At 45.6% G+C, this 27947-nt stretch overlaps 1 protein-coding gene across 1 annotated transcript in view; it reads left to right on the forward strand.

Annotated features, from left to right (window-relative positions):
- KCNB1 (potassium voltage-gated channel subfamily B member 1) overlaps positions 1–27947 on the forward strand; it is a 198902-nt gene that overhangs the window by 155581 nt on the left and 15374 nt on the right. The window lies entirely within an intron of this gene.

Consider the following 27947-nt stretch of genomic DNA (forward strand, 5'->3'; position numbering starts at 1 on the left):
ATCACCTGAAATGCCATGCTTTTTGAAGGAGTCGGTTCACACATTCAGTGGTGAGTCATTCATCAAGAATAACAAGCAAAGAGAAATCAAGTAATGTTGATGCATGTGTGAACCAGCCCCAGAGTCTTAGATCAGCCTGTGGCTTGACAGGTGACCAACCAGGGTTTAGTCTGCTCTTTCGGTTTCTGTGCTTGAAGATCCTGCGGTTTGGGGTATCATGTAGGGCGGAAACCATGGGACATTGCACCAGCAATGCGGGAGCAAGTACAGTGCAGTGATTAAGCATGTCACACTGGGACTTGAATCCTCACAGGGTGGCCTTGATAGTTGCTCTCTCTCAGCCCAAACGACCTCACAGGGTTGTTGAGAGGATAGAAATGGCCTTGGGAAAATAAGGTATGCCAGCCCGAGTTCTCCACAGGGAGCGTGGGATAGAAATGAAATGAAACGCATAATGCGCAAACTCTCCATTGTCGTATAGGTAAAGGTAAAGGGACCCCTGACCATTAGGTCCAATCGTGACCAACTCTGGGGTTGCGGTGCTCATCTCACTTTATTGGCTGAGGGAGCCGGTGTACAGCTTCCGGGTCATGTGGCCAGCATGACTAAGCCGCTTCTGGCGAACCAGAGCAGCACACGGAAACGCTGTTTACCTATTTATCTACTTGCACTTTGACGTGCTTTCAAACTGCTAGGTTGGCAGGAGCAGGGACTGAGCAACGGAAGCTCACCCCATCGCGGGGATTCGAACCGCCGACCTTCTGATTGGCAAGTCCCAGGCTCTGTGGTTTAACCCACTCACCTGTTAAAATTATTATTCCCAATGGCCATAAGAAGGCTGAGGGAGGGATGAATTGCGTACTCTCTCCAGCGGCTATTTCAGCGCCCTTTGTAGAAAACATCTGATGTGCTACAGAATTTTTTTTAAAAGTGTGTATGTGACAATTAAACCTTCACAAATTAGTAGCTACCAACAAGGAGTCTCATCTGTAGCTTCATCACCACAGATCATTTTGCCTTCTTTGCATGAGATAGTAATTATTTTTAGCTCAGCTTGGTGTCGAAACACAGCAGCTACCAGAACTTGCGGCTGTTGCAGACTCCGCCTGCAGTATGTTTTCTGCACCACAGGACTCTTCCTTCACTTCTGTTTTTGTTTAAATAAACACACATGGTTGTGGGGCTTGCTGCTGCAGCACCGGTCCTGCAGAGCAGACCACGGGCTGTATGCCCTCCACCTTGTTGCTGTTTTGGGGTTGAATGGGTTTCCCATGACTTGCTGATTATTGATCCGGGAAGAGACGTCATCAGAGTTCTAAGACACATTCCAGATAGATGAAAACACTCATAGCATCGTGGTTGGAAGGGACCTCAAGGGTCTTCAGCCCCTGCAATGCAGGAATCTCAACTGAAGCATCCATGGCAGAGGACTGGAACCTGCATTGCATTGCAGGGGGCCAGACCCTCAAGGTCCCTTCCAACTCTTGCTGTCCTGGCTTCTGGGATAGCTGCGCAGCCTGTATTCACTCCATAAGATACACACACATTTCCCCTTACTTTTTGGGAGGGAAAAAGTGAGTCTTATAGAGCAAAAAATACAGTACAGTGGTGGCCCGCATGACGAATGCCTCGCAATACGAAAAACTCGCTAGACGAAAGGGTTTTGCGTTTTTTGAGCTGCTTCGCAAGACGAAAACGTCTTGTAAGTTTGTTTCCTTTCTCTTAACACCGTTAATACAGTTGCGACTTGACTTCGAGGAGCAACTCATAGAACGCGGTGTGGTAGCCTTTTTTGAGGTTTTTGAAGACTTTGGTGATTTTTGAAACTTTTCCAAAACTTTCCCAACACCGTGCTTCGCAAGACAAAAAATTCGCTAGACGAAAAAACTCGCGGAACGAATTAATTTCATCTTGCGAGGCACCACTGTACTTATTTATAGGACTTCAGGGGCACATTAGCTACCTGGCCAGGGCCTCTGCCTGGCTCTGTAAGGCCCTGAGTCAGCCCCACTCCCCCCCCCCAAATGAAGTGCTTCTCGATACAGAGGTGCTAAGGAGAGAGCAAAAATCATGAGTTGGGCCTCTCTTTGGTTAAGAATTCCAACCAGCTCCAGAGCAGGGTATTCTTGCAGATGGTGAAAAGGGGGAGGAGGGCGAGATGTGGAGCTGAGTTGGTTAGCGGCACGATACTAGTGCTGGTTTTGACTCACTAGCAGCATGATACCCAGTTACCACACACTGGATCGAGGCCAGGTAGCCTTGCTACAAGGAGCTGGCACAAAACCATGAACCTCATTGAAAGAAAAGAGCATTTTCTGCTAGTGTTACCAACTAAATTGACTGCTATTCTTCTTCCTAGATATTGTGCTGTTCCTCTAGCAGAGTTTCTTTCTTGCAGGGTTGGGGAGAGGTGATTGTGCTCCTAAACACGAATGCATCTAAACCATGGGCAGGCAAACTAAGGCCCAGGAGCCGGATCCAGCCCAACCGCCTTCTAAATCCGGCCCGCGGATGGGGGGGAATCAGCGTGTTTTTACATGAGTAGAATGTGTCCTTTTATTTAAAATGCATCTCTGGGTTATTTGTGGGGCATAGGAATTCGTTCATATATTTTTTTCAAAATATAGTCCAGGCCCCCACAAGGTCTGAGGGACAGTGGACCGGCCCCCCCTGCTGAAAAAGTTTGCTGACCCCTGATCTAAACACACAATAATTAAATATCTTAATCCCAGAGACCAGAATCCTGGCGATTACTCTCCTACCATTTTTAAAAATATACTGCATAAAAACTACTGAAATGTGTGCGTGGGTGAACATGAGGATTAAGAATTCTTAATTTAACAATTTAAAGCAATTCCAGTCGTGAGGAGCACATGTATCCAAAAATGCGCAAAGTTTATCCTGGGCAAGCAAGGGGCTGAAGTGTGAAATGACACTCAAAAAGCACGTTGGTGCGATCCAGAAAATCGTGTGGAAGCATGTCTCAAGCATAAATCTCCTTTGCTAGACTGAAATGTGAGCTTCGCTCTTTTCAGACAAATCGTTCATGCAGTACCTAGCCATGCCAATCACAGCAGCAGCATCCTCCAACATCTGCACGTTCATGTCACCTAGCTATGCCCTGTACAACGCCTGCATAATGTGAACAGGATCCCTACATGTAATATAGCCACTCATACATGTACATAGCTGTACTGCTATAGAAGGACAAATCTGTTGGTATCCAGTCTATATAAATTGTGTATGTTTTTTAATCCATAATTCCATTCATCTCCATTCCTTTGCTTTCCTCATCCACCTGCATTCCCCTCCCCTCTCCCCTAAATCCCACTCAAAATGTGTATTTTATCTCGCACTGCATTTTGGGTAAATGTGTCGTTTGTGTTAGGATATTTCCGTTCCACCTTAAAAGGGAGCAGGCTTTGTGAGTCACAGAGTCTGCGCATTTCCTGTTCACAGGAAGTTTATGTTTTCTGTTGCTTTCGTTTCTCACTCTCTGTGTCTGGAGACACTGATGCAGGCAGTCATGTTTTTCTTTGTTCTGATCAACGCTGAATAAAACTTGTAAATAATGCTCTCCTGCATGCAACTTCTGCTGTGAATTATCTGCTGATAGAGTATGCATGAGCTCTGGAATGGGGCAAGCTATTTCTGGAAACTCGTGTCGCTAATTGCTGATACTGTATCTACGGGAGATCGATGGATCGTCCGGCAGCCGGCTTGGGGGCCATGATGGACTTTGTCTCCCTGGCAGTATCCCGACAGTTTGTTCTATGGACCCTGGAATCCTTATTGCCTCTGGGAAGGTGTCCCAGAGACCACAAGGTGTATTTGCCCTCTCTATCAAGGGCAGAGAGAGATCCACCCTCAGAGAGGGAGGTACTGTGTTGCGTTCCCCTCTCCCCACCACCACATCGACTTCTTCTGCAACCCCACTGCAGAGCTCCAACACTGGCAGGACTGAAAAGGGGTGGTTTGGGTGCAGACCTGGAGATGACATGAATCCAAAACATCTGTATCTTTTTTCCAGTCCCCGGACATGCTCCCAAACTAAAGATGGAACTAGGCCACACTTGCAGCTTGTATTTTTCCCTGTCATCATTTCCAGTCAGAAAGGAAATTCTTTTTTTAAAAAAAAAATATTTGTAAAAATGGAAGAGGACAGAGAAGTTGCACCTCCACTCCCCCACTCACATGTTCAATGGGCGGGTGAGCTTTTTCTCTCAAAGGGTTCTTGGATAAATATATGAATCTAGATTCAGCACACACGTACACCAGCAAAGTGGCAGCCACTTTGGTCAATTCTTCTTGCCTAAAAGGGTTCTGAGAATTCAAGTTTTTCATAAGCAGAGGCATGTGGTTTTTTTAAATTTATTTAATTTGAGAATGCTCCTTTTTGATCCATTGCCAGTTTTGACTAAACAGCTTTTTTTTTCCATGAAGAAAATTAGAAAATGTTTTGGCACACTTTCTTTGCGCAGTCATTCTGCTCATCAGTAGTCTACTTGTATGCCTGCGTGCTAAACTCAGCAGCCAAAAGTGCTGTACACACACACACACACAAAAAAAACACAACACACACACTTCATTTTGGGGATCAGTGTTGAAGGTTTCTGGAAAGCTTCCTTTTCCATCTATATCTTGAGACTGTCAAACACTAGAAAAACCTGCAGTTGGTTGGGCAAAGCTGGCTAACATTTCTTCCATAAGAATGCACTTTTAGTACTTGATCCAAGCCCTGGATCTATATGCAGAATTACAAAAGCAAATTGCTTAGGAATTCAATGAAGATACTCTCCCAGTAGGAACATATAACAAGTCAAACCATTGGCCCATTAAGCTCAGTATTTTTTCCTAACAATTTCTAAATTGCTTTTTAAACAAATGCAAGACAAGAACCATCAAACGCTTACCCAGCAAAACATCTAAGGCTGTTTGTTCTATCCATTGACTTAGACATAAGCTTACATATTTAGTGTCCAAACATATGGCTTAATATAACCTCCCGCTGAGAAGACTGAGCAGTTGGTATAACACAGTATTGATGTTGGTCAATTTGTTTTGCCTTAAATTGCCCTTCTGCATCTGGTGAGATGCTCAGACATTGCTGTATCCCAGGTATTATTTTCCCATGTGCTCAGGGGTATTTCAGGCTGGTTCTTCCATTGTTGAGCTATTGCTAATCATGCTGTGGTCACTGAGAAGCCTACTAGTTCTCTGTGGTGAGGGTGGAGCCCAAATCAATGTCCAAAGATAGTAGGGCTAACCAGCAGTAAAAGCCAGTCAGACAACAGGGCTGGCAAAAATTAACCCCTCCCTTTCCCCTTTATGTTGGAAGGGTTGTGGAAAACATTCATCTATTCCTGTTTGGTGGGAATGCCCCTATTTAAAAAACTTATGTCCACAATTACAAGCCAAGCTCAGTATTACACTGTCTGGCAGAAGGTCATCAGAGTTCAGAGAGGGAAGATTCCCAGCCATATCTGAAGATACCAGGGATTGTTTTGTTTTGTTTTGTTTTGTTTTGTTTTGTTTTGTTTTGTTTTGTTTTGTTTTGTTTTGTTTGTTAGATTTGTGCATGGCCCTTTATCCATAGATATCAGGACGGTTCACAACATAAAGTTTTCTTCATGCAGAACTAAGCTATTAACCCTTTAACAAGGGTTGAATTGGCAAAGCCAAGCCAAGAAGGTTGAGTTATTGCTAAGTATGACTGTTGTCAAGTGGTCACTGTGCTTAATGGAACAACATGAGTGTTGCATAGTAAAACTAAAGCAAACCAAGGGATTGTTACTGGGATCACAGCACAGGGTGAGTGAAGGAGGTTTACCCATCCCCAACCACAATTTGAATTTTTAAAAAGGGGGGTGGCTTTCCTCTGTTCCTGATCCCAGCCACTGACAGCTGCTTTGCATCTGCAGTCCTAAAAAATGTTTACAAAGGTGTAAGCGCCATTAGGTAGAATGGAGCTTTCTCCTGAGTAAAGATGCACCAGTAAAGGTAAAGGTAATGGTACCCCTGCCCGTACGGGCCAGTCGTGTCCGACTCTAGGGATGTGCGCCCATCTCACTTAAGAGGCCGGGGGCCAGAGCTGTCCGGAGACACTTCCGGGTCATGTGGCCAGCGTGACGAAGCTGCTCTGGCGAGCCAGCACCAGTGCAGCACACGGAAACGCCGTTTACCTTCCCGCTATAAAGCGGTACCTATTTATCTACTTGCACTTAAGTGTGCTTTCGAACTGCTAGGTGGGCAGGAGCTGAGACCGAACGACAGGAGCTCACCCCGCTGCGGGGATTTGAACCGCCAACCATGCGATCGGCAAGCCGTAGGCACTGAGGTTTTACCCACAGCGCCACCCGCGTCCCTAAGATGCACCAGAGTACAGTCTAAATGTAGGTTCTTAGATTATAGTCCTTTGGTTGGCTGGAAAGGCCTGCTATGTCTTTGTGTGAGTATGTAAGAAAGCAGAGGGATGGGGTTAGGGAAGAGAGAGGCAGCGTGAGTGACTGATCGACTGTATTCCATCCATTTTATAAGTGAATAGCAGTTATAATGGTGCTGACTGCAGTGCAGTAAAGCATAGGGTTTGATGCCACTCAATGAAAAAGAGACCCCTGCTGGCACATTGCTGTGTGTGTATGTTAAGAGAGTATTGTCGCACTCTTCAGCTGTTTGGGACGGAGGGAGAGAGATGCAGAGTCTAACCAAAACTGATGGCATTTAAGATCCCCCTATTATCTGGAGCACAACTGGGAGCACGCGTGCTTGTTTACCGTGTCTTTTCCCTTGCTTTTTCATTATCTCACATCTTTCATTGATAATTGCCACTCTTTGCATCAATAGGCAATAGAGCAAAATGAAACGTTACAGTAGGGGACCACTTTGGGATGGCACAAGGCTTTCGAATACGCATTCTGTATGGCTTTCTGTAGAAATTTGGCTGGCTTGTTACACGCAGGCTCCTGATGAGAACTGTTGTTCAAATCAGATGTTTTAATGATTGGATGCTCGCAACAGCTTGTCGAGAGTGATTTTGGAACAAGCGGAACAAATTAGTGAAGGAAGTCTAGTGACCCACATGACCCAGCTGTAGGGTGACCATTCACCTTACTTTACACTGGACAGTCCTCCGTTTGAAGGCCCCCTTGATTTGAAAGACTGGTGTAAAGATACAGAAACATAACAAAGGAGAGCAGGAGGCATGAAGTTGCCTATCAACAAAAAGCAGTTGTTGACGTGGTCTGCAAGTAATACTAAACCAAACCATGGCTTAGCATGAAAGTGCAAGTGTGCAGAACCCTGTAGAGGAGATTACAGCTAGACCTTTGCAGCTAGACCTCTAGACCTGCTGATGCTACACTGCTGTGAGCTAAACCATGGTTTGGTTTAGCATGTTGACTAAGCCTAGGCTCATGATTTGTCTGATCCAGACAGACCAAGGTTTGCCCTATGGCTTATTACTCATGGTTTATCTGGTGGAGATAAACCAAATTATGGCTTAGATCACAGCAGCACAGCAGGACCAGAGGAGGAAGAAAGCGAGCATGATTTCCCCTCCCAGATCCTGCATCCTTGCACAAACCCATTGTTTGGCTTAGCGTTGCCTGCGAACTGAGCAGGCACACGGGTCATTTTACCACTATGCTGAGCTATATTGCATTTAAATTAGAGTAATACAGTGGTACCCCGCAAGACGAACGCCTCGGAAGACGAAAAACTCGCTAGACGAAGGAGTTTTTCATTTTCTTAGCCACTTCGCAAGACACATTTCCCTATGGGCTTGCTTCGCAAAATGAAGCTTGCCCCGCAAGCTCCGGGGATAGCGGGGAAGCGCAGCGCGCCTTCCCCTCTCTCCCCGGACCCCTTTTGAACCAAGGGGCGGCAACGGGGAGAAGCAATTCTCCCCGCTGCCCCTTCCCTTGCTTTAAAATAGGTCCGGGGACAGAGTGGAAGGCCCGCACGCCTTCCCCTCTGTCCCCAGAGATTGCGGGGCAGGCAACGGGGAGAAGCAATCTTCTCCCCGCTGCCCCTTGCTTTAAACAGGTCCGGGGACAGAGGGGAAGGCGCATGGCGCTTCCCCTCTGTCCCCGGGCGGTCTCCATAGGAACGCATTGATTGATTTTCAATGCATTCCTATGGGAAACCGTGCTTCGCAAGACGAAAAACTCACAAGAAGAAAAAACTTGCGGAACGAATTAATTTCGTCTTGCGAGGCACCACTTTAATGCATCATTTACAATGTATGATTAACTCAGTGAACAGGAAAAGAATATCTCCCATCAATGTATGGGGAAATCTTTGGAAGAAAGAACACATTTTTTCCCCATTAAATGTGGCTATCAGAATTGCAGTGAGAGATTTTACTTTCTTGGGCTCCATGATCACTGCAGATGGTGACAGCAGTCACAAAATTAAAAGACGCCTGCTTTTTGGGAGAAAAGCGATGACAATCCTAGACAGCATCTTAAAAAGCAGAGACAGCACCTTGCCAGCAGAGGTCCATATAGTTAAAACTATGGTTTTCCCAGTAGTGATGTACGGAAGTTAGAGCTGGACCATAAAGAAGGCTGATCACTGAAGAATTGATGCTTTTGAATTATGGTGCTGGAGGAGACTCTTGAGAGTCCCATGGACTGCAAGAAGATTAGAATTTCCATTCTGCAGGAAATCAGCCCTGAGTGCCACTGGAAGGACAGATCGTGAAGCTGAGGCTCCAATACTTTAGCCACCTCATGAGAAGAGAAGACTCCCTGGAAAAGACCCTGATGTTGGGAAAGATTGAGAGCACAAGGAGAAGGGGACAACAGAGGACGAGATGGTTGGACAGTGTTCTCGAAGCAACCAACATGAGTTTGACCAAACTGCGGAAGGCAGTGGAAGACAGGAGTGCCTGGCGTGCTCTGGTCCATGGGGTCACGAAGAGTCGGACATGACTAAACGACTAAACAACAACAATCAGAATTGCTGCAGGATCATGTTCAAAGGGTATATTACTCCAGGGATAATAAAGAACTACAGAGACATTCTGGGAATGCCAAAGACAAGTGGGAATATTTTTCCCCCTTTGATGGCAGTGTCCCATAGGAAACAATTACTGAAAATAATCAGTAAGAATCCAGATAAAATACACTATCCAATTTGATCTGCTTTTGGCTGATTAAATTACATGGATGGAGCTGTTAAAAGCAGGCCTGTCTCCCTGCCCTTCCTCTGTCCAAGCAGGCAGCAACAACGCTTGGGAGGACAAGTCCACAGCAGCACCACACTATCTGCTCCTGAACACAGATCTTTGGTTTTATGCCCTTGAAACAAAGAGGCAGAAGTGGGAGTTTAAGCCATGAAGAAGGAAGCTGCAAGGCAGCGGGAATAATGTAGGGTGGTTCAAAAAGAAGCAAGGAGAAGCAGGAGACAAGATAAAATAGACAAGAACTCCACCAATATGGCTGACAGTGGATTGTGCGCTTGACCCTGCCATGTTTTTTCTTTTTTTAATACTTTTTTTGTATCCTCCTCTGGTGCCTATGCACCACTTACAGGCTTCCACAACTGCGGAATCTGCTGTCTGTTAACTTGCTTGGAGGAGGAGGAAGAGCCAGGAGTCAGGAGAACTATTGATAGGTAGAAAGTAGGAAGACACACCTCTAGCAGCCATTCTGTGGCTATAGCAAGAGATAAACACAAGTTTCAATTTACTTTTGTTGGGGGGGTCATAGCCTGTCCCTCAGGAGATATATAAGGCTCACCCACCTTCTAATTTCACAACAACTCTGCAATACCCTGGAGGACTGGCCCAAGGTCAGCCAATGAACTTCATGTGTGGGGGATATGAAACAGGTCTCCTGACCAGCAGCCTAACCATTAAACTGCCTCTTAAGCAGGGGTCAGCAACCTTTTTCAGCCATGGGCCGGTCCACTGTCCCTCAGACCATGTGGTGGGCCAGACTATATTTTTTTTGGGGGGGTGAACAAATTCCTATGCCCCACAAATAACCCAGAGGTGAATTTTAAATAAAAGGACACATTCTGCTCATGTAAAAACAAGCTGATTTCCGGACCATCCGCGGGCCTGATTGAGAAGGCGATTGGGCCACATGTGGCCCATGGGCCTTAGGTTGCCTACTGCTGCTCTTAAGGGAATTTCAAAAGTTGGGTGCCTCAGTAGGGAGGTGATGGGGTGTGTCAGCAGGAGAAGCAACTGTCAAGGAAAATGACCTCTCAAATTATGATTCTCATGTGTATGTAATTCAAGTTCAGTTATTGGATCATGACCTGAACCTTCTCCAAGGAAGGAAGGAAGGAAGGAAGGAAGGAAGGAAGGAAGGAAGGAAGGAAGGAAGGAAGGAAGGAAGGAAGGAAGGAAGGAAAAAAGAACAAGAGACAAATGAGTTAGTTCATTTCACTTTTGGGGGGTGGAAATTAAAGCATTTATTTAAAACAATTAATTTGTAAGTACCTAGAGCAAAAAAAAGGAGTGATCACTGGTAGAGGCAGCAGGGATTTGTTGTGAAGAAATCATGACAGACAGTGCTATTTTCTTACAAGATGAACGGAAGCTTGTTGGATTCTGCTTCTGCATTTGCAAGAAAATGGATGATGATGATGACTGAAATCCAATTGGGTAACCGGGCCCTTGCATGAGACTGTCTGCTTGACATTTTCAACTGGCCCAAGTTAATATTGATTTTCACTTACTGCTGTCCTGTGCTGGGTTTTAAAAAGTGAAGATTCCAAGCCGCTTTGCTGATCCTCAGGACAGGCCCTATTTCAGCCATTTCTTTGTCATTTGGGTGCTGAATTTGATCAAACAAGGGCATTTCGTTTGTTAATTTTAACTGAATTCATACAATGTGCATGCAAGGAATTGATAGCAATAGAATTGTGAATAATCCTGGCAAAGAAGCTGGGCAAGCGTGTAATTTCATCAAGGCAAATAAAATAAAGGTGACTAACTCTGACCTGCTGCTAATCTACTAAGGGTTTTAAAGGTTAAAACCAGCCCTTTGAATTGTGGGAGAAACAAAGCACAAGGCAGCGAAGTAGGTTCCATTTGTTTCAGTTAACAGCTGCCTTCTGAACCACTTGTGATTCCCAAACAATCCTCAAGGGCAGCCCCAGGTAGAGAACGTTGAAGCAGTCTTTCCTTTAACTAAACACCCAGTGCCTTTAGGTGGCAAGGAATTCCATGCAGGTGAATCTGTAGCCTGGCAGCCTTGGGATGGATCACTCTGCCCCTCCTCCACCATCCTTCTGTTTTCCTGGGCTGTCTCCAAGGCCCCTACTCCATAGCCAGCATGGGGGAAAGTCACTCCATCAGTTGTCCACCATCGCACTATGTATTGATGCTGGCTACAAGCTTCTCCCTCTGAAGCCAGCAAGGAAAACAAGCAGGCTTGTGGACAAAGGATGGAGAGATGTGGCTCTCCTCCTCTGTCAGTCTGCTAGGGGGACTACTGATGTCAGAGACAATCATATCAGAGCAGCTAAAACACAGGATCGGGGCCAAGCCCCTGTCACATCTGGACATGGATCTGTTGCCAGATCATGTTGGCCACTTCTGTATTAGGTTTCGCTGCTCAGCAGAATACACTCCTTTTACCAAGCTCAGTACAGTGTTCCCTTGAACTGAGAAGGAGATCATTTCTCTCCCCATGAAAAGTCTCCTCTCTGCAATGGATTCAGCTGTCTGCTACCCCTACAACACAACTAGAGTCCATGTTGCATCCCAGCCCTGTACCTGAATGAGTGCAAATCTTTTATATGTTACAGAACAACATGACCTAGCTAAAATGTAATAATTCCTCCAATTGATTTCAAGGGTCAAGGCTTGAAGATATGCTTAACTCCCGTGCTAAAATCAGCAGGAGGTGCCTAACTTTGGCGGAATCACAGCTAAGCATAGGCAAAACAGGTGATACTTTCTCCTGTCCTGACATGCTTGAAGCTGCAATCCTGTGCATACAAAAGCAAGCACACATAATTTGCACGCTCCAAAACAAAGTGTGAACTGAAATACAGCCATCCTCCAAAAGCTGCAAATTTCTGATTTTTGCAATGCAGTTCTCCAGTCAAGTAATGTCTACAAACATGCATATCCTAAGTATTTATAAATATGCTAGCAAAAAATAACATAGAGAATGTGCTATTGAGGGGGATTGCTTTGCAATAATGGGTATATTAGGAGAGGACATTATTATTATTATTATTATTATTATTATTATTATTATTCAAAATGATGTGGAAATGTGGAACATAAGATGGGGGAAATGAGGGACCAAAATTGACTGAGTTGCCCACATCCATCTTTGCTTCTAAGTAAATATTCAAAGGTTGCTCTGTAACTGGAATCTTCAGGGCTCATTCTGGAATGATGTCAACAGAAATATTTTATCCAAACCACAAAATATAACCTGTTCAATCCAGCATTAAACATCCATTTGAGTAATGGTTTTAGAATTCAGAACCATGCTTCATAGGACAGTGGGTGTGGGGACACAAACTGGGAAAAGGTACTGGAAAATGCAATAAAGATTACAAGGGTTTTAAAGAAAAGACCTATAATAAACAATCTGTGATGAATTAACTGCAGACAAGATAACAGCTTTCCAATGTGCAAAAAGCAGCAACAAATGCCAGTGGTCCCCCCCCCCCTCTCAACTGAAGGTAGGGTCAAAACTAATGGGTTTTTAGTTCAAACAGAAATAATTGTGCAGAATACAAGTGAGAATTTTTGAATCATAAAAAGGCAAGGTACAAGTTAAAGGAAGGTGGATCAGTTTGCAAAATTGGATGCTTTGTTCAAACAGATCTGACAGATTAGATCTATTTCAGAGGTGCAATATTCCCTCCATGAGGTTCCCAAGACATTTTGAATCTAACAAACTGAAGCTATTGAAAGGAAGGTAGCTGTGGGGGCTTTTAATGAATGGATGAATGAATCTTTATTTGCATCAGCCATTGGCCATAGCAATAAAACAACAATTCGATATACAAAGAATAGAAATAAAAAGTCAATTATATAAAATACATTCTAGGGTTTTGAATCAATAGTCAAATAGTGGATCTTATTCTGATTGCCCCAGCTAAAAACCTTGCAACCTTTGCTGTCACCTGCTCATCTTGATCTGCCAAGAGAAAGGGCACTGTGGCAGTGGTTGGGCAACCCAGAATGGACAATAAAAGAGGGATGATAATCTCATTCCTCAAGTCTTTATAAAGAGTGCAAGCCAGAAGGGCATGCACCACTGATTCGGTACGGCCATCTCCACAGGGACATAAGCGTTTTTCATGTGGAATCTATTGGAATCGTCCCTCAAGTAGAGGCAAGGGCAATAAACTCAATCTTGCGAGAGTAAAAGCGGTTTTTCTAATGAAGTAGAAGGCTCTCCCTGTGCTCTCAAATGTGCCTGGGAAACAGATTATTAGATAATGGCTGCAGTTATGTAGTAATTAGGAAAATACACTCTGTACATGCTCATATTTACCTTCCTGCCAGATTAATGTGAGGTTAAACCCAGACAGTGAGTCATGCTTCTGTTTTCTTCCATCTCTGCTGTAATGTACAAAGTGAGGGTCATGGAGCTTCACCTACATTGCCCAGCGAATACAGAAACCATAAACTGGAAGCATGTATCAGACTCCCAACTCTACAATGTTATGATTCTATGATAGCAGGAGATCTCTCTCAGGCATGGGGAAATGGATTCAGTTAGAAGCCCAGATCCAGAAGTGGCCAATCCTCTTCAGGCCACTTTGACTTCAGGGTTGCCCACCTGTCAGTCACCAGGGACAGCAGGTGATTGTAACTTCAATCCACAGCTGCAAAGGGAGCTGTGGGAACATGCCCCTTTGCAACTCCTGCTTGAACTGCAAAGGAAGATTTTTCACTTTGCAGCTGCAACTTTGAATCCACTCCATAGCTTCAAAAGAAGATTCTTCCTTTCGGAAGTGCATCTTGATCAAGGAAGATTTTACTTTCGAATTCTGCTTTTGCAGAAGATGCCAAACCTTCTTTATAAGGCAAGTCATCATTATTCCCTTTTAATGTGGGATGCGAAACCTGTTTCCCTCCAGATGTTGTTGGACTACAACTCCCATCAATCCCAGCCAGCATAGCCAGTAGGCACGGAGGGTGGAAACTGTAGTCTAACAACAACTGAAGGGCCAGGTGTCATCTGAGTTACCAGTTAATTGGGGGAGATCCACGGCTGTTTGGAAAATGCATTGTTTTCTATAACTGTCCCCAAGTTTGTCCAGCTGGCACACAAGTCAGGAAGGGTGACTCTGTGCCTTACTTTGCAGAAGACAGTCCTGTGTCTGGAGGTTCCTCTATTTGAAGGATTGTGTGGTTCAAGTCTGGTTTTAAGATCTAGAACAGGGGTAGGCAGTGGCGTAGCGTGGGTTGTCAGCACCCGGGGCAAGGCAAGTAATTTGCGCCCCCTAACCCTAACCCCCAGATGTTGCGCCCGGTGCGGCCGGCCCCCCCTGCACCCCCCACACTACGCCACTGGGGGTAGGCAACCTAAGGCCTGGGGGCCGGATGTGGCCCAATCACCCTCTCAATCCGGCCAATGGATGGTCCAGGAATCAGTGTGTTTTTACATGAGTAGAATGTGTGCTTTTATTTAAAATGCATCTCTTGGTGATTTGTGGGGCATAGGAATTTGTTCATTTATTATTATTTTTCAAATATAGTCCGGCCCACCACATGGGTCTGAGGGCCAGTGGACTGGCCCGCAGCTGAAAAAGGTTGCTGACCCCTGATCTAGACCCATAACAAGGCAGAACAGGGGCCATGGTGCTCTCCATCAAATGTTAGCACCTGTGCATAAGACTGAGCAGGCCTACAGGTCGTCTACCCCCTGCCTTCCCCACAATGATGATGTCTATTTCTTTCTGTGCACATTGTTTTATCTAAATGTGCATCTATACATATAAATTATCACATGCAAATGTTGCGCAAAGCATATGTGGACATTATTATTGTTCTAGATCCAAGCTAACTCAGGAATTGCAACGCCATAGTAAAAAACCTTTTCTTCAAGGTTAATTCAAAGTCACTTTGAGCTTGGTGATATCTGTTCTACAGACTATTTAAACAGCAGTAATTATTTCTGAAACTGCATCTATACATATAAATTAGCCTATGCAAATCTAAGTCCCCTTTTCTTGCCCTCTTTTCTGCCAATGCATCAGTGGCTGCCATAAATGGAGCCCTTGGGCATTTTCTGCTCCAACAATAGAATGCTCTTTAGCAGTTAGTGGAGATGTTTGGGTGCTGAAGAATTGTCACTTAACATCCAGTTTTTGTGGTGGCACTGATGGCAAGTACAGTATATCTGCCAGTTTGTTTTGTTAATTGCTGCTTTCTCTTCCCATGCAGGAAAAAAATGAACTTTGCTGTGTAGTTAAATATCCTATTATCTTTACGGACTTAGCTGTAAATATGCAAATTTACCTTTTTGGTTTAAGCAAGCACAGACATGCCTGTCTAACTGGAGACTTTTGATCTTTACTTTTGGTCTTTATCTGTGGATCTCAGTGTATCCACATGTTGACCAACAGATCCCCTATAGAGGGGATATAAACCAGCCGCAGACTTTGCTGGAAAGGAAAGCCGAGTGAAGGGTTTGTGTGAACTGAAGAGCAGTTCTGAAGCATCTGACAATGCTAATTAGAAACAATTCAATCTGACTGCACACAGTGCATAATCCAGTGGCTGAACTCACATGAGTGGCTTTTGCATGACCTTGTACAAGCTTGTTCTAACAGCTGAAGTGGATGGAATGCTTTCATTCTTATCCTTCCAGACTGGCTCTTTCAATCAGGACTGCCATGGACTCAAGATGTAAAAGCAAAGCTGATTTCTTTGTTACAAGCAAAGATTGAATAGCAAAGACTCCAGGTGAATCATGCCCTCGGTCCACCTGAATATGCACATCCTTCCCATGGCTGCCATATGCCAAATTGGCTTGGTTGTACATCAGGCATATATGTGCCCAGATGTGGCTTTCTAGCGTCATGCAAAACTGTCCAGTTTTCTGTATGGTAGCTGCATCACCCAATGGGCCAAATGTGGACACACTCAAGCCAGGTCTAAACATAATGCTCTCCTTGTGATATTTGGCATTTTCGTGGTGGCTTTCCTTGTTTGCAATGCGTACCACACTTTGGGGCGACATATTGGGCTGCCCTTCTCTCGTGATAAATTTATGTTAACTTCACATGGGCAGTGGTGTAGCGTAAGAGGAATGCAGCAGAGTGCAGCTCCAAGACCTTTTTCAGAGCAGAAGCAAAGATATCTTCAGCTGGGATCCTACGGTGGACTTTCCTTGCTTTGGCCAGCGAAGGAGGTGATAATGAGGCTTGGATTTGTGGCAGATTAGCACTGGGGAAGTCAAAGAGTGAGGAAATAATCAAGCAGAGAATTCATTGGACAATGCTTTCCTTTTCTTTCATGGAATTCCTACTTTATATTTGCAGTGGGAGTAGGAAACTCCTTTCCATTGAGAGATACATTCCCTCAGGGATCATCTGTTTCCAAGGCAGCATCCCAATGGTGGATGAGACCACCACTCTTCTCGCTCCTTCCCTTTCTGCCACACACACACACACACACACACACACACTCCCTCGACCCCATTGCACAGTTGGCCATGTGGTGAACTTTATAGAGACAATAGGTGGCCCTTTATTTGAAGATGTCCTCTATTTGAAGTACTGTCTGGTCTAAGTCCACTTTAAATATAAAGAACCATCAGCAAGGAGAGCAAGGCTTTGCAGTTGCCCATCAACAGCACCTGGGTAGCAGGTTGAGCAGACAGGCAACTCCACCTGGTCACTGTCTCCCCTACTGTGGTGAAAGGTATTGCAGTCTATTTAAACTATAGTACAAAAGGACATTGGGGATGCAGGTGGCGCTGTGGGTTAAACCACAGAGCTTTGGGCTTGCTGATCAGAAGGTCGGTGGTTCAAATCCCTGCGACGGGGTGAGCTCCCGTTGCTCTGTAGCAGCTCCTGCCAACCTAGCAGTTTGAAAGCACGTCAAAATGCAAGTAGATAAATAGGTACCACTCCGGCAGGAAGGTAAATGGTGTTTCTGTGCACTGCTCTGGTTCGCCAGAAGCAGCTTAGTCATGCTGGCCACATGACCCGGAAGCTGTACGTAGGCTCCCTCGGCCAATAAAACGAGGTGAGTGCTGCAACCCAGAGTCGGCCAGAGTTTGTAGGGCAGCAGTTGAAGAAGGAGCAAAAAGGGTTTTCTTGTGTGTGTGTGTTTCTTGTGGCTGATTAGCTGTTTTCCCTGTGTAAAGGTCAGAGGGGGCAGGGTTTCTGTTGAGGCAGGGGATTAGCTGTGGGAGGAGCTTATCAGAGTTTGTAGTGCAGCAGTTGAAGAAGTTGTAGGGCAGCGGCGCGCGCCTAGCCTAGTTATATCCATCTTTTAGATTTAGGGGAGCTAGTCTCAAACGTTTGTTGGGGGAGACCTAGGTTTTTTTTTTTTTGTGGGCGAAGTTATTTTGTGGGCGAAGTTATTTGTCCTGTCTTCAAGCTTTTTATGATGGAGGACCTCTGTAGCCACCCCCAACAACACGATCTCAAGATGGAAGGGGAGGGAACAGCTGCAGTCGCCTGCGATTCCTGCGCAATGTTTGCCATCTTGCCAAAGGTTGCAGGCAGCTTCACCTGCAGCAATTGCATGTTGATTGCCCTATTAAAAGACAAAGTCCAGCAACTGGAGGAACGTGTAGCTATGCTCCAAAGAATTAGAGAGCTGGAGCTCTTCTTGGAAGCAACAGAGCACACCGTCCCCACCAAGGAGGAGACAGGGGACTCCCCTGAGAAGGAGGCTAGTTCATCAACACAGGAGCCAGATATATGGAGAAACGTGACTCAAAGAAGTAGGAGGCCCAGGGTTCACTCTGATTGTTTAGAAATACACAATCGCTTTGAGGTCCTCTCCCCTAGCATGGAAGACGAAGAGCAGACTCCATTTGAGGATCTCTCCCTCATTACAGTCGATCAGGTATATGAAGACGAGCAGCAAAGTCAGTCCTCAGGGAATGTGCAGGCGACCTTGGAACGGACAGCTCACGGAAGAACCCCGACCAAACCCAAGAGGAGGCGTGTAGTGGTGATAGGGGATTCCCTACTGAGGGGAACAGAAGCAGTGATCTGTGGGCCTGACAAGATGTCTCGGGAAGTGTGCTGTCTCCCCGGGGCTAAGATCCAAGATGTAACTGAACGACTGCAAGGAATCATAAAACCCACTGACAAATACCCCTTCCTCTTGATTCATGTGGGAACCAATGACACTGCAAGCAATAGCCTCCAGAAGATCAAAAGAGACTACGAGGCTCTCGGCAGGAAATTGAAGCAACTAAATGCACAAATTGTCATCTCGTCTGTCCTCCCAGTTGAACGACGTGGCCCAGGGAGAGAGGGGAAAATAGTGGAAGTGAACAGCTGGCTTCGCAAATGGTGTAAACAGGAACGGTTTGGATTCTTAGATCACGGACTGCAGTTTCTTGAAGATGGACTTCTGGCAAGTGATGGGCTGCACCTCACAACGGTTGGGAGGAATGTTTTTGCCAAAAATCTCAGAAACCTCATCAGGAGGGCTTTAAACTGACTAATGTGGGGGAGGGAGACAGTGCTCCTGAAGGTAGGAGTCTATCAATTAATGAAGATGATCATCCAAATGTCATAGACCAAATGGAGCAAACAGCACGCGGACCTAGTGGTGGGAGGAAAAAATCCTTAAATAAGAGACACGGGGGAATGATTAATGGACTTCAATGTCTGTACACTAATGCGCAAAGCATGGGAAATAAACAAGATGAGCTTGAGCTCTTGGTACAGCAAACTAAATATGACATAATAGGCATCACTGAAACCTGGTGGGATAAGTCCCACGATTGGAATGTAATAATGGGGGGATACAATCTATTTCAGAGAAACAGACCAGACAAGAAAGGAGGAGGAGTGGCATTATATGTCAGGGATGTGTATACCTGTGAAGAGATCCAAGATTTAGAACCTCAAAGCCAATGTGAGAGCATTTGGGTCAAAATTAAGGGAGAGAAGAATAACAGAGACCTCATTGTGGGAGTTTACTATAGATCCCCAAGCCAAACGGAGGACATAGATGATGCCTTCCTGGAACAGATGGCCAAGCATGCAAAAGGAAGGGAGATAGTAGTAATGGGGGACTTCAATTACCCGGATATTTGTTGGACGTCAAACTCAGCCAAGAGCATAAGGTCAAACAGATTCCTCACTGGCCTTGCAGACAACTTCATTGTCCAGAAAGTGGGAGAAGCAACAAGAGGAACAGCCATTTTAGATCTGGTCCTAACCAATGTTGATGACCTGGTTAGTGGGGTAGAAGTGGAAGGATCATTAGGCACGAGTGATCATGCTCTTCTGAAGTTTACTATACAGCGGAAAGGAGCAGCCAAGCATACTAGGACTCAATTTCTTGACTTTAAGAAAGCCGACTTCATAAAACTTAGGGAAGTGCTGGGTGAGATCCCATGGACAGCAATACTAAAAGGAAAGGGAGTTCATGATGGCTGGGAGTTTGTTAAGAGGGAGATAGTAAAAGCACAACGTCAGGCAATACCAATGAGATGGAAACATGGAAGGTGCCTAAAGAAGCCAGGGTGGCTATCTAAAGAACTTTTAACTGAATTAAGATTAAAAAAGGATGTGTACAAAAAATGGAAAAGGGGGGAAACCACCAAAGAGGAATTCAAACAAATAGCCAGCACGTGTAGACACAAAGTCAGAAAAGCTAAAGCACAGAATGAACTCAGGCTTGCTAGAGAGGTTAAAAGCAACAAAAAAGGCTTTTATGGGTATGTTCGTAGCAAAAGGAAGAACAAAGAAACAGTGGGGTCACTCAGAGGAGAAGATGGTGAAATGCAAACAGGGGACACAGAAAGGGCTGAACTCCTCAATGCCTTCTTTGCCTCAGTCTTCTCCGATAAAGAAAACAATGCCCGACCTGAAGAATTTGGAGCAAATGATTCAGCAAAGGAAACACAGCCCAGAATAACTAAGGAGACAGTACAAGAATATTTGGCTAGTTTAGATGTATTCAAGTCTCCAGGGCCAGATGAACTGCATCCAAGAGTATTAAAAGAACTGGCAGATGTGATCTCAGAACCACTGGCAGTCATCTTCGAGAAATCCTGGAGAACAGGCGAAGTCCCGGCAGACTGGAGGAGGGCAAATGTTGTCCCTATTTTCAAAAAGGGGAAAAGAGAGGACCCAAATAATTACCGCCCAGTCAGTCTGACATCAATAGCAGGGAAGATTCTGGAGCAGATCATTAAGCAAACAGTCTGTGAGCACCTAGAAAGGAATGCTGTGATCACCAATAGTCAGCATGGATTTCTGAAAAATAAGTCATGTCAGACTAACCTGATCTCATTTTTTGACAGAATTACAAGCCTGGTAGATGAAGGGAACTCAGTGGATATAGCCTACCTTGATTTCAGTAAGGCATTTGACAAGGTGCCCCATGATATTCTTGTAAAGAAGCTGGTAAAATGCGGTCTTGACTCTGCTACCACTCAGTGGATTTGTAACTGGCTGACTGACCGAACCCAAAGGGTGCTCATCAATGGTTCCTCTTCATCCTGGAGAAGAGTGACTAGTGGGGTGCCACAGGGTTCTGTCTTGGGCCCGGTCTTATTTAACATCTTTATCAATGACTTGGATGATGGACTCAAGGGCATCCTGATCAAATTTGCAGATGACACCAAACTGGGAGGGGTGGCTAACACCCCAGAGGACAGGATCACACTTCAAAATGACCTTGACAGATTAGAGAACTGGGCAAAAACAAACAAAATGAATTTTAACAGGGAGAAATGTAAAGTATTGCACTTGGGCAAAAAAAATGAGAGGCACAAATACAAGATGGGTGACACCTGGCTTGAGAGCAGTACATGTGAAAAGGATCTAGGAGTCTTGGTTGACCACAAACTTGACATGAGCCAACAGTGTGACGCGGCAGCTAAAAAAGCCAATGCAATTCTGGGCTGCATCAATAGGAGTATAGCATCTAGATCAAGGGAAGTAATAGTGCCACTGTATTCTGCTCTGGTCAGACCACACCTGGAGTACTGTGTCCAGTTCTGGGCACCACAATTCAAGAAGGACACTGACAAACTGGAACGTGTCCAGAGGAGGGCAACCAAAATGGTCAAAAGCCTGGAAACGATGCCTTATGAGGAACGGCTAAGGGAGCTGGGCATATTTAGCCTGGAGAAGAGGAGGTTAAGGGGTGATATGATAGCCATGTTCAAATATATAAAAGGATGTCACATAGAGGAGGGAGAAAGGTTGTTTTCTGCTGCTCCAGAGAAGCGGACACGGAGCAATGGATCCAAACTACAAGAAAGAAGATTCCACCTAAACATTAGGAAGAACTTCCTGACAGTAAGAGCTGTTTGACAGTGGAATTTGCTGCCAAGGAGTGTGGTGGAGTCTCCTACTTTGGAGGTCTTTAAGCAGAGGCTTGACAACCATATGTCAGGAGTGCTCTGATGGTGTTTCCTGCTTGGCAGGGGGTTGGACTCGATGGCCCTTGTGGTCTCTTCCAACTCTATGATTCTATGATTCTACAACTGGACCTAATGGTCAGGGGTCCCTTTACCTTTACCTTTTACAAAAGGACATAACATAAGGAGATAAGAAGAGCTTGCTGGATCAGGCCAATAGGTGATCTAGTCCAGCATCCAAGATTCCTGTGGGAAAACTGCAAGCAGGATCTGAGCACAAAAACCTCCTGTGGTTTCCAGGAACTGGTATTCTGAAGCGTCACTACCTCCAGCTGTGGAGACAGAGCATAGCCAACATGGATGGCCAGTAGCAACAATAGTAATTGTTTCTCAGTTTGCATCTATGTCTCTAAATTAGCATATGCAAATGTTATGCAAATCTGACATCTTTTGGGGTTGTGTATATACAAAGGTTTTCTTGTTGTTGTTGTTTTTGCAAAAATGAACAGCCTAGACACAGTTTGCCCACCTCTGCTTTAGGTACAGTGGTACCTCAGGTTACATACGCTTCAGGTTACAGACTGTGCTAACCCAGAAATATTACCTCGGGTTAAGTACTTTGCTTCAGGATGAGAACAGAAATCGTGCTGCAGTGGCGTGGCAGCAGCAGGAGGCCCCATTAGCTAAAGTGGTGCTTCAGGTTAAGAACAGTTTCAGGTTAAGAACGGACCTCTAGAATGAATAAGTACTTAACCTGAGGTACCACTGTATTGTCTGTACACTTCCTAACTAGGCTCCAGGCTCCTCAGCTTTGGATTCATTGACATGCAGTATGAGATACATTTTTATTTTTTTAGGGCTATGTATGATTCCAAATAGCCAGTAAGCTGCACTGGCAGTTGTGATGTGGAGAAAGCCACTTGTTTTACAAAGCAAAGCAGCTTATCCATCTCACTATTTCTCTCTCTCTCTCTTATTATTGCACTGCTATCTCCATTCAGCTGGGAAACAGGAGAATCTGGCAGTAAAAATGTGCTTCAAGGCTTTCTGGGTTGATAAGGAGTTGCAGAAATCAGCCAATATATATGCCTGACAGATATTCTTGATCTTCTATACAAACCCAGAATGCAGCATGAGGGTAGCTCTGCTAATGAATTGCCAATCCGCAAGAGCAGCGGCCCCAATTCAGAGATGCTAATGCACCTGAAAATTACCGTGCATGAAAATTCATCAAGAGGCAGGGAAATATATCAAACGCCAGACTGAAAACGTGAATATTTATACACCGCTGTGAACAGAAGTTTCAGTTCAGCTCATTTCCACACGTGCAAACCCCACATGCTTTGGAGTTCTTCCCACAGCAAGATCTCACAAGTCCTTTTAAATGTTATCAATTTGAATAGGGTTACTTATGTAGCTGTTTTTGGTTGTGTATCTGTATCTGTTTTAATTTATGCAACGAGGAATCTTGGGTCGCGCACTGGGAAAGAATTATTATTATTATATTATTATATATTATTATATATTATTATATATTATTATATTATTTATTTTTACCCCGCCCATCTGGCTGGGTTTCCCCAGCCACTCTGGGCGGCTTCCAACAAAACACTAAAATACAATGACCTATTAAACATTAAAAGCTTCCCTAAACAGAGCTGCCTTCAGATGTCTTCTAAAAGTTTGGTAGTTATTATTCTCTTTGACATCTAGTGGGAGAGTGTTCCACAGGGCGGGTGCCACTACCGAGAAGGCCCTCTGCCTGGTTCCCTGTAACTTGGCTCCTCATACCGAGGGAACCACCAGAAGGGCCTCGGAGCTGGACCTCAGTGTCCGGGCAGAATGATGGAGGTGGAGACACTCCTTCAGGTATACTGGACCGAGGCCATTTAGGGCTTTAAAGGTCAGCACCAAAACTTTGAATTGTGCTCGGAAACGTACTGGGGGCCAGTGTAGGTCTTTCAAGACCAGTGTTATATGGTCTCGGCGGCCGTTCCCAGTCACCAGTCTAGCTGCCGCATTCTGGATTAGTTGTAGTTTCCGGGTCACCTTCACCCACATAGAGCGCATTGCAGTAGTCCAAGCGAGAGATAACTAGAGCATGCGCCACTCTGGTGAGACAGTTTGCAGGCAGGTAGAGAAAGGTGGGAAATAAATAAATAAATCTTTACATAGCCTCAGTGGCGTAGCGTGGAGGGTGCAGGAGGGCCGCACCGGGCACAACATCTGGGGGTTAGGGTTAGGGGGCGCAAATCCACGGGTTAGGGGGCGCAAATTACTTGCCTTGCCCCGGGTGCTGACAACCCACGCTACGTCACTGCATAGCCTAATCAATACTAGCAACACAACAGGAGGGAGGTATATCAATAGGCTCGGGGAACCTAAGGTACAAAAAATAGTTATCAGGGAAACACAAAGCAGGGAGGAGGGAGTCAAGCAGCCTAATCAGGACAGAGCATGCTCAGTGGTCAGGGAATTCCAGCTGTTTTGGGGAGGGAGGGGAAGTCCAGATGCAAAGAGAATGGAATGGAGTACCAAGGGAAAGACATGGCAGACTGGCTGGAACAGGAGCATTCCAAACTGCACCAGGTTCCTGCTTGTAATTATTACTAATTTTTTTAATGCATCAGTGGAGAGTGAATGAATTTCTGCCAAACTAAATTGCTGGATGGGCCTCATCAGTGCGAGAGCTAAAGCACCAGCAGCCTTTGAAGTGGTGAAAAATGCTGACTCAGACCATACGATTGAATCAAAAGGTGAATGTGTGCCATTACTTCTCCCCTTTTCTTCTAAGCACTGCAGAGCTGTCCTAACTGATTGATGCAGGAATTTAGATTGTCCCTTGGTGTGGGGAAGCAGAAGCGTTGGCATTACCTTTCCATCTCTCAACTGCCAGACCTCTTAGCCTTGATAATGCTGTTCATTTGCTGCTGTGCGGGAGCAGAGGGGCTTGTTGATTTCATTGCTGTAAGAAGTGACAATTGGAATTCACGGCCAGTTGGGTTACTGCTAGTTACCTAACCAGTGTTACCTACCACTCTTCTTGTTGGCATAGTGCCACCTCGGAAATCCAAGAAAGATACTATCAGTGGATGCCAGAGGTGTTGAGTTGCTTTTGTGTGTTCCTTTAAAACACAGTGTCAGGGTGCTATCAGCGGCTCCCAGCTGGTTGCCCAGGAAAGGATAAAGACGAGAAGTTTCTTACCATCCTTTTTTATTTCAGACTTTACAAAAAGAGGCTCTAGAACCCAGTCTCTTGGACAATGGCGTTGTCCTGAATCAATCTCCATCCCCCTTCTCTCCCACTTCCTCATTCGTCGTCATCATCTCCTTTACGGGTGCAGCTAAGTGCCCTCTGTCTTTGAGCTCTTTGCCCACGTATTTTTAAGGCTTGTTGGGTTCTGGGAGATGGTGGGTCTGGGATGCTTTCTAGCGACAACGTGTCATCCAGCTGCTGCTCCCACTCTGCCTGCTCCTCCTCTCCCATTATTTCCCAACTTTTCCCCTCATCTGCCTCTGAGCTGTGATCTCCCGCAAACCCCTATCTATGCAGTGGTACCTCGGGCTACCGACACTTCAGGTTACAGATGCTTCAGGTTGCAGACTCCGCTAACCTAGAAATAGTACCTCGGGTTAAGAACTTTACCTCAGGATGAGAACAGAAATCGCGCGGCAGCAGCGGAAGGCCCCATTAGCTAAAGTGATACCTCAGGTTAAGAACAGTTTCAGGTTAAGAACGGACCTCCAGAACGAATTAAGTTCTTAACCCGAGGTACCACTGTACTGTCTTCCTCTTCTTCCTCCCTGGAAGGGTCCACAACTCCTCCTCCTCTGCCCAGTCCCTGACATTTGGCGATCACCAAAGGGACATGCCAGGGCAAAGACACTTCCCCCCCGCCATGTGCCTGTTGCAAATCGCCAGCACGCCTTCCATGCACATGGTTACGGCATGTTGAGGGGGCTTGGCCCCCTCCTTGAACATTTCTGGGGGCCCTCAGTCCCCTGACACCCCTTAGATGACGCCCCTAGTGGGTGCATTTTCTCTCCTCCACCCTGCTCTGCCATTGCACTATCCAGGTACACAACAGTGGCGCTGCTGTCATGTGGGCAGTACTGCCTCACCTTTGTACCGTACCAGCCACTCTGGTTCCTGTGCATATACCGTGTTTTTCCATGTATAAGACTAGGATTTTTTTCTTTAAAAATTAGCTTTAGAATTTGCCCTCGTCTTATGCATGGGTAGTGCAGGGGGGGTTGGGCAATTGGTTGCAGCTGTGAGCAGCAGATTTTCTGCAGCGACAGGGTGGGTGATTGGTGACTGTGTGAAGGGCTGCCTCTGTGGCAACAGTGTGGCTGATTGGCGGCTGCGGGCCTTTGGTGATGCGTACAATCGTCAGGTGAGCGATTATCGGCAGTTCCACCCCTAAGAAAGCTCAACAACTCTGGGAATTCCCCCCTCCCAAAAAAGCTCAAAACCTATGGGCAATCCCCTCCAAAAAAAAGCTCGACAACTTTGCCGGCGATGGGACAGAAGGGAGGCAGATTTAGTGATGTGTGTGAGTGAGCGATTTTCGGCAATCTCCCCCCAAAACAGCTTAACAACCCTAGGCAATCCTCTGCAAAACAAAGCTCAACACCTCTGTGCCATCCCCCACTCCCATTTTCTTAAATCGGAGTCCCCAAAAATAGGGGTCATCCTATACATGGGGACATTCTATAGCCAAAAGACTACAGTATATCAAAGGCCCCACTGCACAGCAGAGTGGATTCCATCTGCAACTCAGCCTTGGGATGCTGCGGGCATGGGGAGAGGGTTTAGCTGAGCCACTTGGGGACCAATGGCACCCAAGCCATTGCAGAATGGCACTGCAACCAATCGTCCTGCCCCCCCCCCTTGTCCGCTGTGAGTAGCAGGGCTGTGGATGCACTGAGGACTCTGCTGTTCCAAAAGCCCTGCTGCTGAAGGTTGGGAGAGAGTTAGGATTGCACCCTAAGACATGTAAAGAATTGTGGAATCTGTCCCACCTGCTGCCACTTCCATAATTTCAGCATTCCATCCCCCGCCTCTGACAATTTTCATTGCTTTGCCTACCCATCTTGCAGAGCTGCTCATCCATCCATACAGCTCATGAATATTCCAGAGCAAATAAATCTTTCAGCATGCCAAAACCTGCCTTCCACTACCATATAAATTCCACCTAAAATACAACAATGCTGGGCAATAGAGGACTGCTTGTACTAATTGGCCGTGCTGCATTTTCAAAATCCAGCTGATCTTTCCCCCTGCCCTGCACTCCTCTTTCATGCAAAACAGATGTTAGTTGCCAGCATTGTGTTAGGTTTGTAAACAGTGCAACCCTGAAAAGCTATCGCTCTTCTACAGCCACATTTTTCAGGCTATGGCAAGTCTCTACAAAGATGTGTGTGGTTGCCTCGTGTGGTGAGATATCAGAACTGCAGCTTGGGACATCTTGCCGATAGGGAAGCTTTTTTGATCTGGGCTTGCCCCGCCCACCCAACCAGGAAGAGCTATTAAAGGTTTGCTGTTGGGACTATGGCTTTGCCTGAGGAAGAAGGACTTTTTGGCTCTGCTGTGTTCCTTAATTTTGACTCCAAGGTTCGCCACTGTCAGCTATGTATGGTTCAGTCCTGACAGCCTTCCAAGCTTTACACTAGGATAGATTGCACAAACCCCCTGGCATACTGAAAGCATGCATTCGGTGCTGTGCTGAGTTTTGATTCAGTTCACATAGAAAGGCGAACTTGCCTAATTCTCACTTTCTGAAGCAATCCTTGAACAAGAAACAACAACACCAAGCATCCTTCAGAATTCACACTTCTCCTAATTTTCGCCACAATGTGTGCAACAATGCATGTCCTGGGGTAAAGTGTGCATATAAATGCAACCTGTTAGCAAAAATAACATACAAAAATGCACTCTATTAGGAAAAAATGCTTTGCAAAAAAATAATAATCCATCTGCTTTGGAGAAACTCATAGCAAAAACGCTGGTGAATGTTCATGCTGAATTTTGGGGCTGAGAATCACAAACTGATGTGAAACTGTGGAGAACAGAATTTAAGACTGGAAGAATGAGGACATGAGAAAAACTATCATCCAGCAATACACCCACCCAACAGCCACATCTTTTGTATGAAGCAGCCCTGTAGGCATACTTGGAGTTACAGGGTAAGGCTCATCTGCTCAAGGGCGGAGGGTGGGAATCCTCAGCCAATTCAGATTCCCCCTGCATGTGGGTAAGGCTGTTGCACATGAACTGCCCATTCCAGTGGCAAATGTAGCAGCACCAGATTTACGGCAATGTGAGTGGTTATCCCTCACACAGGGTGCCAAGCCGAGGGGGTGCAAAATTGAGAAGCTCCATAATTGAGAAGATCCATTTGGGGGTACCAAATGTTGGCCTCGCACAGGGTGCCCTAT

This window comes from Podarcis bocagei (assembly GCF_964188305.1).
Source record: "Podarcis bocagei genome assembly, chromosome: 5".
NCBI lineage: Eukaryota > Metazoa > Chordata > Lepidosauria > Squamata > Lacertidae > Podarcis > Podarcis bocagei.